This window comes from Rattus rattus, chromosome 11 (assembly GCF_011064425.1).
Source record: "Rattus rattus isolate New Zealand chromosome 11, Rrattus_CSIRO_v1, whole genome shotgun sequence".
NCBI lineage: Eukaryota > Metazoa > Chordata > Mammalia > Rodentia > Muridae > Rattus > Rattus rattus.
In genome coordinates, this window is record NC_046164.1 from 70,664,504 (window position 1) to 70,680,691 (window position 16,188).

The 16,188-nt window shown below is 40.4% G+C and overlaps 1 protein-coding gene and 1 pseudogene across 1 annotated transcript in view; one reads left to right on the top strand and one right to left on the bottom strand.

Moving 5' to 3' along the window:
• Window positions 1-16,188, bottom strand: part of Fam193a (family with sequence similarity 193 member A) — a 113,674-nt gene that overhangs the window by 82,124 nt on the left and 15,362 nt on the right.
• Window positions 41-137, top strand: LOC116913015 (annotated as a pseudogene).

A 16,188-nucleotide genomic window follows, 5' to 3' on the forward strand; every position in this document is an offset into this window, starting at 1 on the left:
TGAGCATAGTGATTACCAGTCAAAATGGCCAGTACTTGCCATCCTTTTTTTTTTTAAAGTATGATTAGGTTACACCATTGTATGACACATGCGTCCTTCAACCCTCATTATGACATTATTACATTATCCATCTGACATGGGGGGTGTGATGTATTACCATTAAAATGAGGAAATGCAGGGGCTCAGAGAGATGGCTCAGTTGTTAGCAGCATTGGCAACTCTTTATAGAGGACCTGGGTTCTGTTGTAAGCATTCACATGATGGTTTAAACCACCTGTAACTACAAGTTCTCAGGAATACAATGGATTCCTCTACCCTCTGTGCGTGATGCACACATGTGGTACAAACATACATGCAGGCATACACCCATACACATAAAATAATTTTTTTTAACTGACAAATGTAGCTCCTTTGGTAAAGCACTTGCCACACAAACTTGAGAACCTGAGATCAGATCTCCGGCACCCACAGAGCAAGTCCAGGAGTACAGGCCATAGGAGATCAGTATAATGAAGACAAAAATGAAGTGATTGGAACTATTTGTTTCAGATCATCTCTTATCCTGAAGCCAAGGCTTGAGGTGTCAAACTTGCAGCAAGTGTCCTGCCTCAGTCTCCTGTGCACAGGCTTACAGGCATGCATCATCATACCCATTACTGGTTTTTGGTTTTTTGTTGTTTTTGGGGTTTTTTTCGGAGCTGAGGACCGAACCCACGGCTTTGCACTTGCTAGGCAAGCGCTCTACCTCTGAGCTAAATCCCCAACCCCCCCATTACTGTTTTTGATGTTTTTCCTGTGCTGTGGACCCATCCCAGGGCTCCTCCCACTTGCAGGCTCTCTACAACCAATTACATGCCTATATTAGTTATGGTTTTACTACTGTGAACAGATACCATGACCAAGACAACTCTTGTAAGGACAGCATTTAATTGAGGCAGGCTTACAGGTTCAGAGATTCAGTCTAAGATCATCAAGGTGGGAACATGGCAGCACATAGGCAGGTATGGTGCAGGAGGTGAAAGTCCTACATCTTCATCTAAAGGCTGCTAGTGGAAGACTGACTTCCAGGCAACTAGGATGAGGGTCTTAAGCCCACACCCACAATAACACACCAACTCCAACAGGGCCACACCTTCTAATAGTGCCAACTCCCTGGGCAGAGCATATACAAACCATCACAATGCCAATCCTTAAAAACACTGTATACATTTACCATGTACCGGGTAATAGTTTTTGTTTAGTTTGGTTGGGGTTTTTGTTTTGTTTGGTTTGGGTGTTTTTGTTTTTTTAAGATGGGGTTTTTCTGTGTAGCCTGACTGTCCTGAAACTCAGAATCTGCTGCCTCTGCCCACCACTGCTCGGTTGCCATGCGATGTTTTAATAGAATGAGCACAGTGTGAAGTTTCAGAAGATGGTATACACTACTGTATCAGTGGATAATATGCACTATGATGCTCAGGAATAGATGATATCTGCTATGCTCAGTAGATGACATACACTGTCATGTTTCAGGAAATGGTATTCATTGACATGTTCAGTAGTAGATGGCTTACATCATGATACTTTGGTAGATAGTATATCAAGTGTACATTACATAGTATATTTCAAATCCTTCTGGGACTAGAGATGTCATTCTTGCTTTGCATGCACAAGACACTTTTGATTCCAAATCCTTTAAAAAAAGAAAAAAAGAAAGAAAGAATGGATGAATGAATTCAAGGGAAAGAGAGAAGTTGGAAGGGGAGAAAGAAGTAAGAAAAGGAATAGGGGGAATTCTGTCTTTAGAGTGTGATATAGTATTACACATTTGTAATTCCAACACTTGTCAGAAAGTCAAAGGACCCAGGGTTCAAAACCAGCCTCAACTACATAGGGCAGTGGTCCTCAACCTTCCTAATGCTGTGACCCTTTAATACAGTTCCTCACATTATGGTAACCCCAAATCTTCAGTGCTACTTCATAACTAATTTTACTACTGGTGTGAACTGTACATACTTGCCTGATATGCAGGCTGAATGACTCCTATGAGAGGGTCATTCAACCCCCAAAAGGGTAGTGACCCACAAATTGAAAAACACTGATGGGGTTGGGGATTTAGCTCAGGGGTAGAGCGCTTGCCTAGCAAGCGCAAGGCCCTGGGTTCGGTCCCCAGCTCCGGAAAAAAAAAAAAAAAAAAGAAAAACACTGATATAGTCTGAAGCTAGCATAAGCTACATAAAACCCAGTCTCATATAACAATAAATAAAAATAAAAACAAAGTAAAAAAAAAACAAAAGACACTTTTCTGACTCCCTTAAAATATATATTACTGTTCTCTATAGCTTTCATTTCTGCAACAAAACCCAAATCTTATTCCTACTATCTAATTTGGCTAAGCAGCTACTGACCAAGCTCTTTCAACTGTCTCTCCTCCCTATTCTCTCCAAACTCCGTTTTCAAGATCTGTATGATTAACTGACTTGAGCACATAAAACTGTGATCAAGGCTGGTTGGTGGTGGCACAAGCCTTTAACCCAAGCACTTAGGAGCAGAGGAAGGAGGATCTCTGTGAGACTGAGGCTAGCCTGGTCTACAAAGTGAGTTCCAGGATGGCCAGGGCTATGTAGAGAAATTTTGGCTTGAAACTACCCACACACACAACAAAAAGGGGCGGGAGGATTAGAGAGATGGTTCAGCAGTTAAAAGCACTGGCTGTTCTTCCAGGACTCACTCCCAGAATCCACATGACAACTCACAGCTACCTGTAACTCCAGTTCTAGGGGCCTGACAAACTCAGACATAAATGCAGACAAAGCACCAGTGCACATAAAATAAACATAATTTTAAAAAATTCTGGGATTACATGAACCTTGTCTAGATCTAAAATAAAATTTTTATCCTCTCCCCCTCCCTCCCTCCCCCCTTACCCACCCCTCCTCTGCAGGGGAGGTTGTTAAACAGAACCCAGAGTCTATGCTCAACATTTCCTTTATGAATCTGTCTGCTGGCTAACATTTGGGTAGACTGTACATTCTGGCTATGTCACATCAGAGCACAAGAGTCTCTTCAAAACACTATTTAATGAGTGTGGTGGTTTATAACAATAATCTCAGCATTTGGAGACTGGAACAAAAGGATCAGAGTAAGTAATAAGAACAGTTTAGATTATGTAGTAAGTTTTAAAAAGCATAAGATTTCTTTTCCTTGGGCTACTACAGACAGCAGTGAGACTACTATATGGCATAGTGGTTCCTTTAATTGAGTTTTTATCTAAAAGAAAACAAAATTTGCTGGGCATGGCCTGTAAGTCCAGCACTGAGGAGTCAGTGGGAGGCAGGAGGATTGCTTACTTATAGAGTGAGTTCTAGCCCAACAAGGGCTACAGATAAGATCCCATCTCAAAAACCCAAACTCAACAATATTTAAAAAAAAAAAAAAAAGTTTTAGCTTTTTAGATTTCATATATGAAATATATGTGAGCGTTTTGCCTGAATTTATATATGTACTGTGTGTGTGTGTGTGTGTGTGTGTGTGTGTGTGTGTACATGCACGAGCCCACGCATTACCCATAAAGAACAGAAGTATCAGATCTACTAGAACTGGAATAACAGATGGTTGTGGATCATTAGGTGGGTATTGGGAATTAAACCCAGTCCTCTCAAAAACTCTTAAGTGTTCTTAACTATGTCTCCAGGCCCCATCAATAAAACCTTTTAATTAAGTAAATTATTAGCATGCCTGAAATTAATTCAGAATACAACATCAAACTTAGACCAAAGACCACCAGAAATTTCAAGGTAAATGAGTGACTATCTTAAAGAAATATAATGTTCCCAGCCAATAACAAACTTTCACAGATTAATGACTTGGCATCATCAGCTGGGCATGGTGATGCATGCCTTTAGTCCCAGTGCTCGGGAGGAAGGAGGAGGCCATCTCTGCATTCAAGGCCGGCCTGGTCTACAGAGTGAGTTCCAGGACAGTTGCACCGAGAAACTCTGTCATGAAAAACCAAAAATGACAGATGGATGGATGGGATTGTTTTAAAATATCTTATCATCAAACATACTAGACCGGGGTTGGGGATTTAGCTCAGTGGTAGAGCGCTTGCCTAGGGAAGCTTAAGGCCCTGGGTTCGGTCCCCAGCTCCGAAAAAAAGAAAAAAAAAAAAAAAAAAAAAAACATACTAGACCATATGACACTGGAGTGTGCATTCAGGCTGAATACTGCCAATATGAAACTGCCTTGTAAGGCAATGTCTTCTTCAATAACTTGACCCATTCCAAAACCAGTTTGAATGCTTTAAAAAGGCTAACACCATCGTGGAGACTCTGGACTTGGGTAACATGGAGTTTCTTGAGCTCACATCCTCTATGCATTTAGGCAAGCATACATCAATGGTTCATTACCAGAGGCACTTGGTAATCGTCATCAAACTCCCTTAAGTTCAGAGTCATGAAAGCGGCATCAACCACCGAGCTGACAAATGCAGACTAAGACTGTAAGCTGGAGCAGTAAGCTTGATGCTGCAACCACCACCCTGATAACTTTTTCCTCCTCTGACCTCTGGGGACTTTCCCCACCACTCTGGAGCTTATATATTGTTCTGAGGGCTGTTTGCTACCTTCCCAATCAATCACTGCTTTTGTTTTTTGGGGGGAAGCGGGGGACTATGTAGTGTTGTTCTCTGTGCACACTTATGTGAGTTCATGTAGAGGCTAGAAGTTAATGTCAGGTGTTTTCTATTAATCTCCACCTTATTCTCCTGAGATTTAATTCTTTGAGTCTCTCACTGGACGGAGTTCAATGATTCAGCTAGACTGGCTGCCAGCAAACATCAAGGATCTGCTCTATCTCTGGACACATTACACACACATAACAGAAGGAGAAGAAATGCACCAGTGCACATACATGCATACAACAGAGCAGCACATACAAAGAACTCAGCCAAGAGAGGAAGAAGCGTGTGATATCTTCCTTCTATTTTCAGATGAAAATAAGACAGAACCCCCAAAGCCCTTTTCCCCTTACTTGCTTCATCTTGGCCAAAGGTCACCATAGGAGAAAATGAAATAATTCAGGATCAGCTTTTTTTCTTGTCCTCTACCTTTAGTCCTATTCCTGCTTGGGAGAATGGGGCCAGGACAAGTATAAGATGTTGCACTTTAGTCAGGCCTAAAACTGGAGCCTAGTCCAGAAGGACCAATATCTCCTCCCTAAGGAAATGTTAAGACACATTCTGATTAATCAAAGCCAGTGCTGCTCAGTATAACTTCACTTTTATAAAATAAGCTGTGACTACACATTTCTTTAAAGTCTCAGATTTATGAGTGGCGTGTGATAATAATATGTACTTAGTCCTATGATTATCTATCCTATCTACTCTATGTGTTTTACACACATCTCACAAAGTACTTTATTCCACTGTCTCACTGAATCTGAATGTTCTGTAATTAACTTATTTTGTACAATATACCACTGATATTCTCAATGGTCATATCAGGACTTTTTTAAATTAACTGAAAATGGCCAAGTACACATCTGTAATCCCTGCACTGAGAAGGCTGGGACAAGACTTTCAAAGCCAGTCTTGAGTATAAAACTAGACCTTGTCTTGAAAAGGGGGGAAGGGATGGAAGGGCAGGAAAAGGTAGAATAGAGCAGAGCATGGTAGCTCAGGTCTTTATATTTCAGTACTCAAGGCACTGAGGCAGACAGATCTCTATGAATTTACTGAGAGCCTGGTCTATATGGCAAGTTCTAAGACAGCTAGAGACATACACATACATACATACATCAGCATAATTGGGACTAGAGAAAACATCTCAGTAGTTTCAGAACATGTATTGTTCTTGTAGAGTCTAGAAATAATTCAAAAAGGAGGCCCTGGGGCTGGAGCAATGACTACTCTTCCAGAGGCCCTGAGTTCAATTCCTAGAAACCACATGGTGGCTCACAACCATCTGTAATGGGGATCCGATGCCTTCTTCTGGTGTGTCTGTTCTTTTTTTTTTTTTTTTTTTTTTTTCGGAGCTGGGGACCGAACCCAGGGCCTTTCGCTTTCTAGGCAAGTGCTCTACCACTGAGCCAAATCCCCAACCCCTCTTCTGGTGTGTCTGAAGCAGCAACAGTGTACTCACACACATTAAATAAATAAATCTTAAAAAAAAAAAAAAAACCCCAACCTTCTGAAATATGCAAATATGACAAAGGTGGACTGTAGGCTTATATTTTTAAACTCTATTTTTAATAAGGTTTTTAAATGTTTTAACCTCCCTTCTAGCCACCAGAGGGAGTGGGAACGAAAGGTTATTAGGATATGTGGGAAGTAAACCTGTTTAGAAATTGTTCTGTAGAGCATATCCCATCTGTGTTGTTAGGAAATCAGCAGTTTACTTCACAGTTCAGCAGCAGTAGCTCAATCTACTTGCAAACACTTCACGAATATACCAGCAGTCCAGCTCAGTAGTGTCAGGATAGCACACACGAATCAGCAGCCGTGGTGGCACAACCTAGCAGAGACAGCCAGGCCTCAGCTGAATTGGCACAAGTCAGCAAGAGGGACCAGGACCATCAGGCACAACGTGAGTTCTTTGACGTGTCTCTTTCAACAAGGCGAAGATTAGCCAAGATGCAAGACCAAGAAGCAGTGCAAAGGTAGCTGTGCAAGCATGCCCCTCTTGTAGTCTGTTGAGTCCTATTTATACTCCCTCCAAAAATCATGTGTCCTTCCACAAGTCTTGCCTCAGCATGTGAGTCTATATCAGTTGACATCACTCTGCCAACTGGCCCGAGTCTGTGGAAGCTGCAAGAAGTCACAAGAACCTCTTGAGGAGTTTTTTGGTACATTTCTGTCTATGAAATCATGACAAACGGAACTCAACAAAGCATGTAAGGTGAACTAACACATACATGTCATTGTCAAAGAGACCTTCATCAGGTGTCCTTTCACATGCTTGCTTTACGTCTGCTCCAGTAAAACATTCTTTTACATATCTGCCTTAGGAAAACACCCTTCCACCTGTGCTTCAGTGAAATATTCTTTGACATAACTGACTTTCCAAAGAAACCACAAGTTTCCACTTCAGCCAACACTGGACTAATAAATGTACATTGACAAGGGACAAAAAAGGTAACTCATCGTCAAGAAATGTGCACAGGGGGCTGGAGAGATGGCTTAGTGGTTAAGAGCACCGACTGCTCTTCCAGAGGTTCTGAGTTCAAATCCCAGCAACCACATGGTGGCTCACAGTCATCTGTAATGAGATCTGATGCCCTCTTCTGGTGTGTCTAAAGACAGCTACAGTGTACTTATATATAAGAAATAAATCTTTAAAAAAAAAAAAAAAGAAATGTGCACAGGGGCCCCAATATCAAATTCAAGTCAGCCACCTCAGATCAACAGTGGAGAAAGACATCCATAGAAGAATTAAACAACACTGCTCCAGATATAACCTTAATAACCCAGATATCAAAGCTGGAGCTGCTCAACAGATAGGAAAGAAAACCTCAGGAAAGACCAAAAGGAAAAAGAAAAGTATTTTGGGATTGCCATAAAAGATAAAGAAACCAAAGTTAAAATTATAATTAGATAAGATAAAATTGGGGGCTGGAGAGATGGCTCAGCAGTTAAGAGCGCCAATTGCTCTTCCAGAGGTCCTGAGTTCAATTCCCAGCAACCACATGGTGGCTCACAACCATCTGTATGCCCTCTTCTGGTGTGTCTGAAGACAGCAACAGTGTGCTCACATAAATAAATTAAAAAAAAAAAAAAAGATAAAATTAAAGGCTTAATGGATACAGACACAAATGTAACCATTTCATGAGATTCCTGGAATTCAACTTGGTCACTTCAGAAGGCATCTACACAGCACCTAGGAAATGGGACATTGTCTCAGGTAAAACAAAGTCTAAAATGAATTAAATGCATACAATCAAAAGGTCAAATAGAAAAATTAAAGCCTGAATATAGACAGTCATAGAAAGAAAAAAGATTAAATTTAAATCAAAACAGGCAACATGATTTACTGATCCCTCTACATAGGAACAATTCTGAGACTGGCTGAGAGATGAAAATGTCTCCAACCAGAACTTCAGCTATGCTGATAAATATTGGCTTAAGAATACTCAAGACTGGGCTGGAGAGATGGCTCAGCGGTTAAGAGCACCCGACTGCTCTTCCAGAGGTCATGAGTTCAATTCCCAGCAACCACATGGTGGCTCACAACCATCTGTAAAAAAAAAAAAAAAAAAAGAATACTCAAAACTTATCATGCCATCCTTTCAAATAGCATAGATAAAAACGTTATTATACTTTGGTTATATAATCCAAACTAACTTATAAAGAAAAATACATGCCTTACCTGCTTAAACACAGAGAGCAATTATCATCTTTAACTAAATTGTGCACAGTGCACAGTCCATACATATGTTATTGCAGAAATGTATATTACCTTTGAGAGTTTACAGGTTTACAGACACCAATGAAGTTAAAGCAACCCTGACAAGATTCACCCTCAGGGATGCTGCAATGCTGAGACATATTTATTCCACATCCTGATCATCTTACAATTTCCTCAAAAATCTGCATCCAGCCATTTTCAAAATGGCTAGATTGTCTAGCATCGTAAGACCATTCCAGTCAGGACTTCAATTAAGCCCTGAATTTTCTCAGTATACAGAGTCTGGACAACAAATGATACAGCTAGCTTTCTTAAGACTGACCAATATCCAAAATTGGGGGGGAGGGGGGAAGAAGGGGTGCAGGCAAAAGGAAAATGATGCTCCCAAATCCACCAGGAAGCAATTTTAAGAGAGCAATCCCTCATTCACAAAAGGAGGGTGGATGGTTTTGCCAGTCAATATTCATGGATGGATGGTTTGGCCTCATTTAAAAAGGTTGGTTCCAAGTTAATGGTCTTGACCAGGGGGAAACATAATAAGGGAGGGTTGGATTCAGGGATTTCTTTTTCTTTCCTATATCCTTCTTTCTCTCCTATCTAGTGTTAGCAGGAAAAGTGTGGAGAAAGGATAACCAAAAAAAAGGAGGTAGGGTGAAAAAATAGGAATAATATGAATAAAGGGTAGATTATTGAATATACTCTCTAACTCTATAGAGCTTCTACCAGTCAAAAGTATAGATTTGTATATACTGATACAAAATTAAGGTTATATTTGGTATAGATCTTTGTATATTGATATAAAATTAAGATCTATTTGCTTACAACACACTATGTATATCAACCTTTTTAAAGGTATTATAGCTATGTAATTCTTAACAATCCAAGATTAAGTTCTAGTACAAATCATTTAGAATAAGTTAAAAATGCAAGTTAGTAGTCAAGGCAGTCAGTCATGTTAGATACTAGTTTAGGTAATTTCAGAAATATGGTTCCAAGGTTAAACAGAGAGCAGTTAGAAACAATTCAGATATACTATAGCTAGACAGTCTTCAAAAAACTCAGTGATCTACAGAATATGGTATTTAAAGATGTTTATTAAAAGGCCTTTTCTGACCATGAGACAGGTCTGCTCCTGGCAGTACCCCCATTCTACTTCAAAGCAGATGAGGAGCATTGAAGAACCTCCAGACAGAGTTTGCTTCAAAAGTGTCAAGCTAGCCACTGGCCAAGAAATTGCCCTTGCTTCAACTGCTGACATTATGCTATCCAAACTGGATGCAGGTAAGTCTACTGCCAAGCTTTACAGGGACAAGGTCCTTCATAATCCCTCCTTCACAAAAAAGTCTGTCATATACTGGGCCAGAAGTCTGAATATGATGCTCCAATAACAGAGAATTTTGGGGGGACTGTAGAGGCAAGCAGCTTTCCCTGTCACTTCTATAGTTTTGGAAGCTACTTGCCTACACACTCAAGTAATGTTTATTCCTCCTCAGGTCTCAGATTAGGTTATAATCTTACATAAGTTTAAGTTTAAGTTTAGGATTTAGGAAAATGTTTTTAAGTGGGGCTAGAGAAATGGCTCAGTGATTAAGAGTATTGGTTGTTCTTCCCAAGGTCCTGAGTTTAAGTCTCAGCAACCACATGATGGCTCACAACCATCTGTGATGGGATCCAATGCCCTCTTCTGGCATGCAGTTGTACATGGCAGATAGAATACTCGTACACAAAATAAATAAATCTTGAAAAAAGTTTTTAAGTGTAGGAAGATATGTTAGGTTGGTAATCCAAGTTGTAATAGAAATTGATTTAGGGGTTGGGGATTTAGCTCAGTGGTAGAGCGCTTGCCTAGCAAGCGCAAGGCCCTGGGTTCGGTCCCCAGCTCCGAAAAAAAAAGAAAAAGAAAAAAAAAAAAGAAATTGATTTAGGTACAGAACTCTGAACTCACCAAGAGAGGCTAGATAATGGAGTACTTTCTCCAAAGCTGCCAAATATGTATGGACTGGACACTGCAAATGTAAAACTTACCTAATAGTTTTCATAATTGTTATTATTGTATGTGGTTTATTATTGTAAGAGAAAAGGCCTTTCATTGGGCTAAATGGGGGAAAATATACAGAGAATTTCTTGTGTGAAAACATCACCTGTCAATAAAATGCTGATGGCCTATTAACAAAAGGCAGGAAATACGAAGTGGGACATTCAAGGGGGAGGGGATTCTTGGGTAGTCAGATGCAGGAGATTTCTCAAGAGCTGCTAGAGACAGTTCATGAAACTAAAAGAGAGGTAACTGCCCATGTAGCGTAGCATGACTTACACTAGTTTAAGCAGGTTAATTAAGTTAGAAGCTAGTGGGAACAAGCCCAAGCTTATGGCCTAAGCATTTATTCACAAATAAGAAGCCTCAGAGTCATCATTTCAGGGAATTTGGACACAGGTGGAAAAGCCCATAGTTACAGCAGAGGACCTAGAGTTCCTGAGTTCAATTACCAGCACACACATCGGGCAGCCTTCAACTACTTGTAACTCTAGCTTCAGGGGATGTCTCTGACCTCCTCAAACACATGCTCGTGCACACACACACAATCTCCTTTATTTTTGGTTTTCCAAGAGTGTTTCCCTGTGTAGTTTCCCTGACTGTCCTGAAACTCACTCTGTAGACCAGGCTAGCCTTGAAATCAGAGATCTGCCTACCTCTGCCTCCATGAGTGCTAGGATTAAAGGTGCCACATGGAAACAAAAATATTCTTTAGGAAGAAATATATAATTAAGCTAGGGGTGATAATACAGTCTCATAATTCCAACACAAAACTGGTGCTGGGCAGGAAAATAAAGAGTTCAAGGCCAACCTCAGTCAGGTACATAGGGAGTCTGAGGCAACATGAGCTATATGAGATTTTCTCTCAAACGACAATCGGTAATTATTTCTTATGACTAATCCACATCATAAGAGACATATAAACCAATTCTCTTCCATTACGGTTGTAGACTACAGCTGGCTGTCCCCTCACCTCATCCAGCTTGCTTAGAACATTTTCTGAGGGTAAACAGCATGATACATGGCATGCCTTAAATTCTGGTCACCATGGTAAGGATAAACACACCTCATATGCTGGCCTTGCATGTTTTATAAAATCTTTCAGTTCACTACGACTGAAAAAAAAATCACAAATAATATTGCTGAACTCTTAGGCTATATTTACCCTCCAAATATAATTATTTAAGAAACTTCTTTAAAATTTTCCAATTTTTTTTAAAGATTTTATTTATGTATTTGAGTATACTGTCGCTGTCTTCAGATACACCAGGAGAGGGCATCAGATCTCATTACAGATGGTTGTGAGCCACCATGTGGTTGCTGGGAATTGAACTCAGGACCTCTGGAAGAGCAGTCAGTGCTCTTAACCACTGAGCCGTCTCTCCAGCCCCCAGATTTTCTAATTCTTAGCTAAGCAGTGGTGCACTCCTTTAATCCCAACACTCAGGAGGCAGAGGCAGGAGGCTCTTTGAGTTCAAGACCAGCCTGGTCTACAGAGTGAGTTCCAGGGCTACATCCAGCAACCCCATCTCAAAAAAAAAAATCAAAAACAAAAAATTTTTTCTAATTCTTTTATATGCAGTGTTGTAGACTTAGACACACACATACAAATAACACGAAAAACAGAAAACAAGTAAGGGGACTAACTATTTGGGGGAAAAGGGGAAGCAGAAGAAAAGGGGGTTGGTACAGGAAAGAACACAAACAAGGTATAATGACAACATAAGAAGAGAGTGTCATAATAAAATCCACTCTTTTTATGTTAACTGAAAAAAATCTTTTTTTTTTTTTTTTTTTTTTTTCCGAGCTGGGGGGACCGAACCCAGGGCCTTGCGCTTCTAGGCAAGCGCCTACCACTGAGCTAAATCCCAACCCGAAAAAAAAAATCATTTTAATCTGGGCAATGGTGGTGCATGCCTTTAATCCCAGCACTCAGGAGGCAGAGGCAGGCAAAGTTCCAGGATAGCCAGAGCTATACAGAGAAATCCTGTCTTGAAAAAAACAAAAAAAAAGGAAAAAAGAAAAAAAGTTGAAGTGGAAATTTCTGGTTTCTATGGAGACTCAGCTGTGTCATGTGATGTATTTTCTGGAAACTGTCTTATTAAGAGGATGTTTTTGCTGAAGCAGACACATGGGGAGATGTTTTGCTAAGAACAGATACATGGTATTTTCCTGGAGGCAGCCTGGAAAAAGAACCTGTAATGTTTTCCTAGAGCAGATGATTGAGAAAACACCTGATGTTTGGAAAGGAGATAAATATAGCCAAACAGACAGAGGACGATGCTGGATGGTATTGGTGCTCCTTGTCATCACTGGGCTTTGATGACACTGGTCTTCACTGACAACACTGGATGGTACTGGTACGCCTTACCATTCTTTGCTGGTCATTGTTTGTTGTGACTTCATAAAGAGAAATCGCACCAAAAAACTTCTAGTGGTGTTCTGGTGGCTTCTTGCTGCTTCTGCAAATTTGGGCCTTTGGTGGCTTCTCGCTGCTTCCTAAGATTTGGCCAAGTGGCAAAACCTTAGTTTCTTCTGGATCAACCTGCCATTGCTGATTCGTGAATGGTGTTTATGAGTGGATCAAGCTACTGCTGCTAATTTGTATGAACTGAACTGCTGACATCCTGACAATGCAGACTGGATTTGCTCCAAGGAAATATTTCTAAACAGGTCCACATCCTCCTTTGCTCTATTAACCTTTCCTTTCCACTATGTCAGGTGGGTAGTATGCTAGAAGGGAGGTTAAAGCAGGTAAGAACCCTTCTATGTCTACAAAAAATTAATTTAAGTCATGAAAAATAATGTACCATTTTTCTGCATTCATAAAGAACAATAAATATAGAATAAATATAGAAAAATGTATATAGAACAAAGGTGCTCACTTATTGGTGAGAAAGATCAGAACGGGCAGAGTCAAGCCAGACCCTGAAGATGTTAGGATTCTAAAGACAGATGAGACAAGGATGAGAATGGCAAACAAGTATTCCTGGTAGTCAGCGGAAGCCTCTCTGCCAAAGTGAGGAAGCTCAGACCTAAGGACAAATGGGACTGATCAAAAGGCACAGAAGCACCCAGACAATTAAATTTCAGGAGAAGTTGGCTCATGCATACACAGGTCACATAACATACTGCACTATGGTGAAGCAAAAGAGAATCCATAAGAGCACCTGCATTTCCCACACTGATACAGAACATGACTTAATACACACACAAAATACATCTGGTGCTATACTCAGTGGTAGAGTACAGGCTAAGTACAGAAAGGGGAGGGAAGATGGCTCAGAAAGTAAAAGTACTGTTGCCAAAACCCAACAACCTGAGTTCACTCAGGACCCACACAGTTGAAGGAGAAAACCAAGTCCTTTAAGCTGTCCTTCATATGCTGTAGCACATGCATGCCCTCCTCTCCACACACAAATAATAACACCATTTAAAAAAATTAAAGAAGGGCCCAGAGTTCAATTTCCAGCAACCACTTAGTGGCTCACAATCATCTGTAAAAAAGTTGGATGCCCTCTTCTGGTGTGTCTGAAGACAGCTACAGTATACTCATATACATAAAATAGATATTTTTTAAAAATTTCAGAGAAGGGAGTTGGAGATATTAGGAGCATTAGTCAGCTTTATTGGCAGTGCCTGATGGAAACAGCAGTCCTCTCAGAACACACAGAGTTATATGTAAGGTATGTTCACTGACTGCAGCCACTCTTGTTCTTCTATACCATCCCTCAGTTACTCAAGGCTTTTGTTAAAATTCAGCGAAATGAGCTTGCCTCTGCACAAGAGATTCCTGTCCTTTCTTATACAGCAAGGTGTCACATTTTTCCATTTTAGGATAAAAGATTCAAAACATTACTGCACAACAGAAGCTTTTAAACAGGTGAAAAACTCACTTCCTAGTATAAGTGTGCGCACAGAACTATTTACATTATTCTTAGCAAACACACACATACAATGACACCATTCTACACATCTCTTTCAAAATACTCAATACAGCAAGGTTTTCTCAGTAAGCAATTTTCTACTCATTGCTAAAATGGCACTTTTGTCTTAAGAAGGCAGGTTAAGTATTTATTTTTTGAAAAACTACTGAACTTGTTCGGTAGCTTTCTACTGACAACTGCTTAGAAAAAGTAAGCAAATTTAGATGAATTATCTTCATATAAAAGAAAAACTCATCTTCAAAACAATAAATGCTTTTTACTTGGTCACAAGATGACCAACAAACCCATATCTTGCCAAATATAATCCCCATCTCCCTCATTACAAACAATGCAAGGATGGAGATCCCTCCAAGTCTCCACCTCAACCTGCTGCTATCAGCATCTCTCTGGGTCTCACTGGAGAGTAAGCTTTGCCAGTTTCTCCTTCTGAAACTTCACAGAAAAATGGCTGTTCCATTACCACAAATATCCACTTTGGGCCATAAAATCCTGTTTGTCTAAGAAACTACTTCAAAATCTATCTGCATATTCTATCTCTGACACACAAATCAATCAGAATCTAGGCTGGTTCTTATTGTAAACACCTATCTTTCATCATCTCAAAGCAATCTTCCAAAATTTCCTCTCAATCATTTGTTTTCTCATCTTCTGCCAATATTTCTATGAGTATTCCAAAAATGTTTGCTGACAAAATAATGTACTGCTGTTGCTGCCACATGGCTTCTATGCGTTATTCCTGCCACTTGCCCACTCTTGCCCCTGCTGGAAAAGCTTTTCCCAATGACAGATGGCCACTGTGTCCCACAGTTCTGGAAAGGTATGACAATGTTGCACACTGATTCTACTACTCCACAGCAGAGAACTACGCTTTTGTACTGGAGGCCTTTCTTGACATCTAGCAGAGACCGGGTTCAGAAGACCTTCCAAAACTGTTGTAGAAAACCAGCTCTCTCTGGGGTTGGGGATTTAGCTCAGTGGTAGAGCACTTGCCTAGCAAGCGCAAGGCCCTGGGTTCAGTCCCCAGCTCTGGAAAAAAAAAAAAAAAAGAAAACCAGCTCTCGGCCTATGCTCACCAGGCAGAGTGCTTCTACAACTGAACCCCACCACACACAGATAAAAGCTAGAAACCTTGAGTCATTTTAACAAAACTTTATAAAACCTAGAGTCTAGTGAATACACTGAGCAACACATGACTTTAGAACTTTAGAACTGCTGCAAAAGTTATGGGTGGTATTTAACTCCTGGGTGCTTATTTTTAAACATTTTGTCAACTGTAAATGCTACGCTTTCCTTCTCTGATCTCCCTAATCTCTCAAGGATGTTAGGCAGAGTTGGACTCAGCAGTTAAGAACTCTGGATTCGGGGGCTGGAGAGATGGCTCAGAGGTTAAGAGCACTGACTGCTCTTCCAGAAGTCCTAAGTTCAATTCCCAGCAACCACATGGTGGCTCACAACCATCTGTAATGAAATCTGATGCCCTCTTCTGGTGTGTCTGAAGACAGCTACAGTGTACTCATTTAAAATAAAATAAATCTTTAAAAAAGAAAAAAAAAAGAACTCTGGATTCCCAGCACCCACATGACAATTCACAACTACCTGTAACTCCAGTTAAAAAAAGATCTGGGGTGGGGGATTTAGCTCAGTGGTAGAGTGCTTGCCTAGCAAGCGCAAGGCCCGGGGTTCGGTCCCCAGCTCCGAAAAAAAGAAAAAAGGAAAAAAAAAAAAAAGTTATAAAAAAAGATCTGACACCCTCTCCTGGCTTCTACATAAAATGTATGCACATGATGCACAGACAAACAGGCAGGCAAAATACCCATACTCATAA